This window comes from Betta splendens, chromosome 7 (assembly GCF_900634795.4).
Source record: "Betta splendens chromosome 7, fBetSpl5.4, whole genome shotgun sequence".
In the NCBI taxonomy this organism is placed as follows: domain Eukaryota; kingdom Metazoa; phylum Chordata; class Actinopteri; order Anabantiformes; family Osphronemidae; genus Betta; species Betta splendens.
This window is the reverse complement of record NC_040887.2, coordinates 5,640,166-5,647,791: the sequence shown is the minus strand read 5'-3', so window position 1 is coordinate 5,647,791 and position 7,626 is coordinate 5,640,166. Positions and strand designations below refer to the sequence as shown.

Here is a 7,626-nt window from a genome sequence, read left to right as displayed (position 1 = left end):
TAGTAAACAACAGAAGTGATGATGGTGAAGCCCACAGCAGATCTATGATGGGTCTTAATCCAGTCCAGTGTGTGTGTGTGTGTGTGTGTGTGTGTGTGTGTGTGTGTGTGTGTGTGTGTGTGTGTGTGTGTGTGTGTGTGTGTGTTTGTATTGTAGGCACATGTTTCTATGCAGATATACAAATAAAACACTTTCCCATGTCCCTCGTAAACAACATTTTTGTGTTTTACTCTCAGATTTTATTCTGGAGTCTTTTTTTTCGTTAACCATCCACTTTGCAGATATTGAGGAGTGTTACCTGCTGTACAGCTCTTTGTTGTAGTGACACGGCCTGGTTGATGGTGTGTAGCAGCAGTGCCGCCATGATGGTGCGCTGAAGGTGCAGGCACACAGACCACGTCTCCATGGAGATGCGGGATGACAGGCAACACTAATCACTGCCGCGCTGCCTCCGTAACCTCCTCCTCTCTGGCTTTCACATGCAAACACGCACACCTCAGCTGTGATGAAGGACCGGGGGGGGGGGGGGGGGGGTTACGGGGGAACTCACAAAGACTGTATGAATATGAAAGGAGACAAACAAAGCTGAATATGGAGTGAGACGCTGGCCGGTCAGGGACGAGCAGAGCGGCGGGAGGACATTTGATTATTTCATGCGCTTTGAGCTGCAGTGGCTCCTAATGCAGTCGCTGCCTGTTATAACATGTCAGTCACAAATGGGCAGCAATCAGGTTTCACCATAACCATGAGAATCTCTCTCTTTATCCCTCTAGAGGTAAATCCTAAGAAGCCTAAACCTGCGAATGTCTCAGCACTTTATTTGGTTTGTTTGAGTGACATTATCTGATGGCTCCATCATCACAAAGCAGCCTCCATCGAGTAGCTGATAGTCTTCTAAGCCTGAATAACTCCATTAGTGAGGCAGCATCACATGCTCTGGAGGCCTGTTATGATCCCTGGTCTGACTCTGCCTAGTGGCTCTCGCTTTTCTAACCACGCCCCCTTGTGCATGACCACGCCCACTCACCTCCAGCCACGCCCCTTGTATTTAGCCCACTTCCTGCTCCTCCTCTTTGTCTCCCTTCAGCAGTTCTAATCATCTAACCCAGTTCACCTGTTCACCATCCCATTCACACTTTTTCTGCTGGTTCTTCTGTCCTTCATGCCACGGGTCCACGTAAACTGCATCGCTTCATGAATCCATAAATATTTTTGTGTTGTGACATATCTATGTAGTTTTGAGTAATCATGTTTGTGGTCCTCTTTGAGAAAGCTCATGTTATTTTTGAGTAATCCTGGTCTGAGTGGCTTTATTTGAGATACCATGTTAGAAACCATGTTTGGAAGAACACATTATATTTAAGAGCCTGTTCCAGACAAGACATTTTTGTTACTTAATGCAGGAGAGTCATTGTGGCTGTTCTTCTAGTCTTGCTGAGGTTTCTCCTGGCCTTTTTCTTAAAACCTTGGCTTCTTAACACCACTCCCACAGACTCCATTTTACGGCGGAGCCTTGCAGCCGGGGGAAAGGCGACAGGTCTGCAGAGCTGCAGGTCATGAAGCGCGATGAGCTCAGGCAGAGGAGGGCGAATCAGCGCTGTAAGAGAATCTGCCGTTGTTGACTTCTCCACCTCTTTGTTTCCCCTCATTCCTTGTTTAATTTTTTTCCCTCGTCTGTTAAAGGTTGTCATGACAATATTGAACACAGTTTCCATGGAGAACGGCGGCCCGAGCCATTCCACAGCTGAATTCATTTATGTGATGCGGTGGAAAAGGGAGCAATCTGACGTCTAATCTTTCCTGGATGAAGAACAAACTTCCTTTATGCGCATGTAATTCAGAGGCCGGCCTAGAATAGGCTACGTGGAGTTTCCACTATGCACAAGAGATGAAGAGTGTCCATATATGAATTATTTATCACTGCTGGACTATCGTGGCCTATGAATTGGATCAATGTATTGAATTCACTTTGTGCAACTTATTCCTTTTAGAATAAAACACTCTCATTAATCTATTTGCAGCAAGTTGCTTCTTTACTTTTTTTTAAGGGATGGGATGTTTGCAAAAACAGAGGATGACATTGGCTTTTGCATCACTATTCAATATGAAATTGAATAGATATTAAATAGAAAGTTTTACACTGAAAGTCTATGATATAATTATAAATACAAAGTCACAGTAAAGCCACTAAGACTCCACATCAAACATGTGTGAATCCTTTGCAGTGCTGACGTCTGTCTGTGTTCCCAGGCTTTAGTGAAACTGGCCCCGTCGGAGCTGGAGGCAAACAGACGCAGACTGTGGCTGCTGTGCAGATGGAGCTTTGGGGGCTGTGAGTTTTTTTCCTTTTCCACTGTCCAGGTCCAAGAGTCGTCCACCTTTTAAAGCAGTGTGGAGCATTAGAGAGGACTATTCTAAAGATTACTACAGCATGGAAGTACAGTAATGCAGTCTGTTTAGGATTCCTGATGAGGCAGAGCTAACTATGAATCTCTTAATGGCCTCTCTAACTATGGAAAAGTGGTTTATGAGTGGGAAGTGCCAGCCGGACAAAAACACCTCAGCTCCCACGTTCAGTGCCGATGTGACAACAGTGTGCCTCATCATTACAACCGCCCTAAATCTGCAAAGCCCGCTATAACAACGGAACCCAAAAAATTACGCGAGCCCGGTCCAGAGCCATGAGCGTGGAAGCAGATGTAATCATCTGTGAAGAGCAGGAGAATTATTTCCTCCTAAAGGGACTTTTCCCCTCCCACAGAAGCATTATGTGTTGAGCAGAAGGCCAGTCTCCTGTGGGCCACTAATGGACAGCACTCCCTGGGCTGCTGTGCCTCTGTGTGTGTGTGTGTGTGTGTGTGTGTGTGTGTGTGTGTGTGTGTGTGTGTGTGTGTGTGTGTGTGTGTGTGTGTGTGTGTGTGTGTGTGTGTGTGTGTGTATGTGTCAGACAGAAAAGTAAAAAGTGGAAAATAAAATGTCCACGAGTAAAAGAACATTGAAATTGGCCTTTGAATCTGCAGCTCCATCAGCTTCAAACCTTGTGGTCTATGAATCACGCCAGCGTCCCTCTTTTCTGTTGCTGCTCGTTTTCATGCACAACTTGTGTACTTGCCAGCTATAACGTGTGTGTGTGTGTGTGTGTGTGTGTGTGTGTGTGTGTGGCTGGTAGATTTTCTACTCTAGTTAGGAGGTCATCTCTGTATAGACGGATATCATGTTTTTTAAAGAGTGGCCTCACACAACACCAACAGGAGCCCAGTAGGAGTCATCGCCCTGAAGGAGTTGGACCTGAAGCATCAGCCGAATCCTCCATCTGCCTGGATCCCCTCTGACCTCAACTTATGCAGAATTCATCTGTGGGACTTCTCGTCACTAAGAAATCACATCACTTCCTGCTTCCTGCTCAAGTCTGATTGATCCTAATCAGAATCCCCCACTAAGGTCCTTGAAGCTACCTGCTATTTTCCTCTGCGTATTTGATCTTCTTGCTGGTTGAACTCAGGTCCTCTGCGGTTCTCAGGCAGCACCTTTCTGGTTGTAACCTGAGAAATGTGTACATCATACTGTATAGTAACAATTCAGTGTGTGCAGCTAAGTGTGTCCAGAGCCACAGATGCTGTGGAAATACCAAAACACGCTCATGAATGTGCAGGACTGTATTCGTAGCGCCGACTATAAACACCTGCGCTGCTGAATAATTGGCTGTTTTCTCTTTCCATCGGCTGCAGCAGGATTCGGATGATGTGCATCATAACGAGTGATCGAGGGCCAGTTTGCAGAGCAGGCAGCGGCGCGCCTTCATTACCGGGGAGGAAAATAAATGATGTCTGGATTTGTGAGGAGGCGCATTGTTTCGGAGAACATTTCCCACACACCGGGTTCATAGTTCGGATTAAAAACAAACTCCCTGAATATGATGTCTCTAGCAAAAATAACATGTACAACAAAAGCTGAACTATTCATAACCTCAAACACGTCCCTTCGCCTCTTGTTTCCTGATACACTTGCTCCTCAGGAGGACGACCTCTACATACAGTAATCAACCTTCACCAGGCGACCCGGCCCGTTGGCCCGGCGCCAGCTGCTTCTAAGAAGGCAGCCTCCCCTCCTCAGGTACTGTACAGCGCGTCCCACGGGCTGCGCATGTAAACAGCCCGGCGGTCGCGTAGCGTTCTTCCAAGAAATACAAACTCAACCCAACGAGGAGCTGATGAACCGCATGCTGTCTGCCTCTCCTTTACCACCATTTAGTAAATTCCTTTTATTGGGGGTGAGATTGTTGCTTTCATATAGAAGAGATTGTCCATTATGTCTAAAGACGGCCATTAGTGTACTGGTCTTTTCCCAGTGCAAGTGTCTGAAATGCTGGATCCATTTATTTATGTTCAGTCAGTCTTCGACAGTTTAAATCGAAATAATTAAAAATGTTTAAAAGAGAAAAAGCTCATGAATATTTATCACACCTGCTGCTTTTCGAGCGGTAAAGGCCTCGGTTACTGTGCCTTGACATTAGTGTAGCAAACTTTTGAACTTGCACGGTGTCATTACTTATGCATAATGAAGTGTTTACATCCTTCTGAGATCAATGCAGAGAGCAGCAGTCCGAATCATTGCCCACTGCTCATCAGCTGTCATCATAGATGAGGTGTTTCAGAGCTGCACTTTAACGGAAGGGTTGAATGGGTGCAATCATCCTGTTCGACTGCTCTGGCAAACGTTAAATGGCTGATGCATAAGTGATGAGGCGTCCAGTGAGTGGGAGGCGCCGGTGTTATTCATCAAGGAGTTATTGTGCTGCCCCTGTTTCTTACACAGTGTAAAGTTGTTAAACATGCTGCCTATTTGCTTATACTATAGGAGCCGTAACCTGCTTTCTGTGCATCATATATTAATTTTGCCTGATCGGGAATTAAAACTCCAACTCCAAACTTTGCCTTCTCTTATCCAAGACATCCTGTCAAGTGGAGGCTCAAGCCGTAACCATAGCAACCAATGTAGGAGCAGCTTCAATCAGGGAAGCAATCGATGCAACAAGTGATCACACAAGGAAAGGCACAACAGCCCACCTCTGCACCTCCTGCAGTTCCTGTGTGTTCGGCAGCAAGCGAGAGAAACCAGACGGAAGGATCCACGGGAAACTGGTGAGTCAAATGAGGATGTTTATTTTTGGTTAAGACGTCCGATTAAGTGGGATCTATTCACAAAATCGACTTACCGCACTCCCGCCCAGAGCTGCAGGAGAGAAATCTGAAAGAATGGGCAGAGTCCAGATTTGCCTGAGCTGCTGCTGCCGGCGGCCCAACCTGCGCTTACCCGATGACGCCATGATGATGCTCCATCTGCTCGAGGGCTGGAACACTCATCTAGTTTGTGTGTTCAAGACCTTCATTTAGTTTTTTAATATTTGACAAATATTTGTTGCAGCAACAACAGTCAGGTTAATATTAGGAAAGAAACGTTCGGTATAAAAAATATATTAGTTTCAATGGAGAGAGATTTCAGTATAGTGAGTAATATTAGTACTACTCACTGTTAGATCAGTAAAGCCTAATAGACATGAAACGAAAGTCATTGCATGTAACTCTTTACACATCAGTTTATATTTAGTTTTAGGTTTTAATTCATAAAGGTTTTCTTGGTTTCGCAGTGTTTCCACTCTTACAACAGTGTGATGTGATGAGACGTGTGTTTGTTTGTCCACTGAACTCCGGCTTCCCTCAAACCTCCCGGTGCTTTTCCTGTTTACCTGCGACCTTTCAACCATCCAGATACCGAACGCTTTCATGTGAATATCACTACACACTCCGTACAGTACTGAACGCTATCACGTGCTGCACAAACACTGACTGAAAGCGCTGTCATTAGCGGAGCGTTGTTCCTTCCTTTGTTCTTGCGGACTGGGGCGAGGCCGGTTTCTATGTCTGTCCATCAGCAGCTGCTCTTTCTGCCTCGCTAAAACGCTCTTGCTGAAAACACAGTCGCCCGGGTTTGTTGACTGTGCGGGGACATTTCTGGCTCCATTTCAATATCACACAAGCGCCGGTGCGAGTGAGACACTAACGCTGCCCTTTCGCAGGTCACGGTTTTTAAAGGTAGCTGATTGTCGGTTCCCCTCAACCGTCTAATTGGGAGTGAGGAAGACAAGGTGCACTGTAGTCTAGCAGGGCTTGAAGAGCTAGAGATAATTGCCGCTGCTTGTGTTCTGCTGTTCTCTTTCTATTTAACATGTCTATTACCCCAGCGCGCAAATAATGAATTAAAGTTTCTGTGTCCTTTCACACATTTAATTAAGACAAACAAACAAAGCCAGGGTTCCAAGATGAGATCTTCCTCTTAAAGTCGTCTGGCTTCCTGCTTCCCCTCTCTCTGACAGATGATTGACCTCTCCAGCTATCACAGCAGCACATGACGCCTCGTGCACAACTTGTTGCTCATCCAACAGGAAAAAACAAATGAAGTGGAAACAGCTGCCTGTCCTGACCTGTTCTGCCGGTTTCTCTTTGTCCAAACAGACTCGCAGCTGATTACCAGTACTAATTATACCCCCGGCCACTTCACCACACATTTGTGACAAATCATAATTCATTGCTGAGTATTTTTAGACAAGTAAACAGTTCAGTTTCAGTCTTATTTTAAACTATTTTCCCAAACTATTACTGCTGTAAATATTGAATAACTGTTTTAACAGCTGTAAAACTGTGTAGTGGCAGAACATTTGCTTATGTGCTCAGTGTTTTCCCGAAAACCTGAAACGTGATTTGACAAATGTGAACAAATGATTTCCATTGAGGAAACAATAAATATGAGAAGAGTTAATAAAACTGGTTTAATGTGATGAACATTTGTCAGTGTTAGTTGTGAGTTTTCAGCAAGAAGGAAAAGAGCCTCGTGAATTCACTGTCTGTGACTCTAACGAGCAGCTCCATTCATGCAGAGCTGGTTTAAATATCCTTCCTTGTTTGCAGTGAGATTAACTGGTAAAACAGTAATGAGCTGTTGCGGCTGTCGAGTCCCGGTGCCTCCTCGTGCAGGGCCATCTGGCCTCCGCTGTGGAAGCCGACAGCAGCTAAAAGAGCCGTGCGAGAATGTGACTGATGGATCCGCGCCCACGCGAAGCCAGTCTGCCAAGAAAACGCCGCTCGAAGTGTGAAAAATGTCCAGGGACGCAGTCTTTTCCTGGATCAGGTGCCGGGGCAGTGGGAAAATGGGAAGTGGCCTCTTGGCCGCGTGTGCTGTTTTTAGATAAACATCTGTAAGGGAGCCCGCAGGTGGGATTCCCATTAAAACATGAGCAAATGCACTCTGTTACACTGTGCTGGGAAGAAAGATTTGTTTACAGGAAACTGAATAGTGACACGTTCTGCAAAATGCACCCGGCAGGAAGTGGGTTGCACCCACACGAGCAGTGAAGCCAAAACGTCCACAGCTGCAGCATCGGCCTCCGCTTTAATGAAACTCTAAATGAATTTAGTGCAATATCAATTAAAGTAATATCACTCTGCAGACTCCACGGTGGCCTGTGGGAGCTGGGCGGCATTTCATTAAACCCTCTCAGCAGAGTGAAGTTAGGAGCAGATTGCAATCCTCTGCTTTGTCATTGTTTTTCATTCCAGTTCCATGCAAACA

The 7,626-nt window shown here is 45.7% G+C and overlaps 1 long non-coding RNA gene across 1 annotated transcript; it reads left to right on the top strand.

The window, feature by feature from the left end:
• The first annotated feature begins 524 nt into the window (after positions 1-524).
• On the top strand, positions 525-2,010 carry LOC129604393 (uncharacterized). The gene is made up of 2 exons (XR_008695213.1): positions 525-1,599; positions 1,684-2,010. It is a non-coding gene; the product is annotated as an uncharacterized LOC129604393 (long non-coding RNA).
• The last annotated feature ends 5,616 nt before the right edge of the window (positions 2,011-7,626 follow it).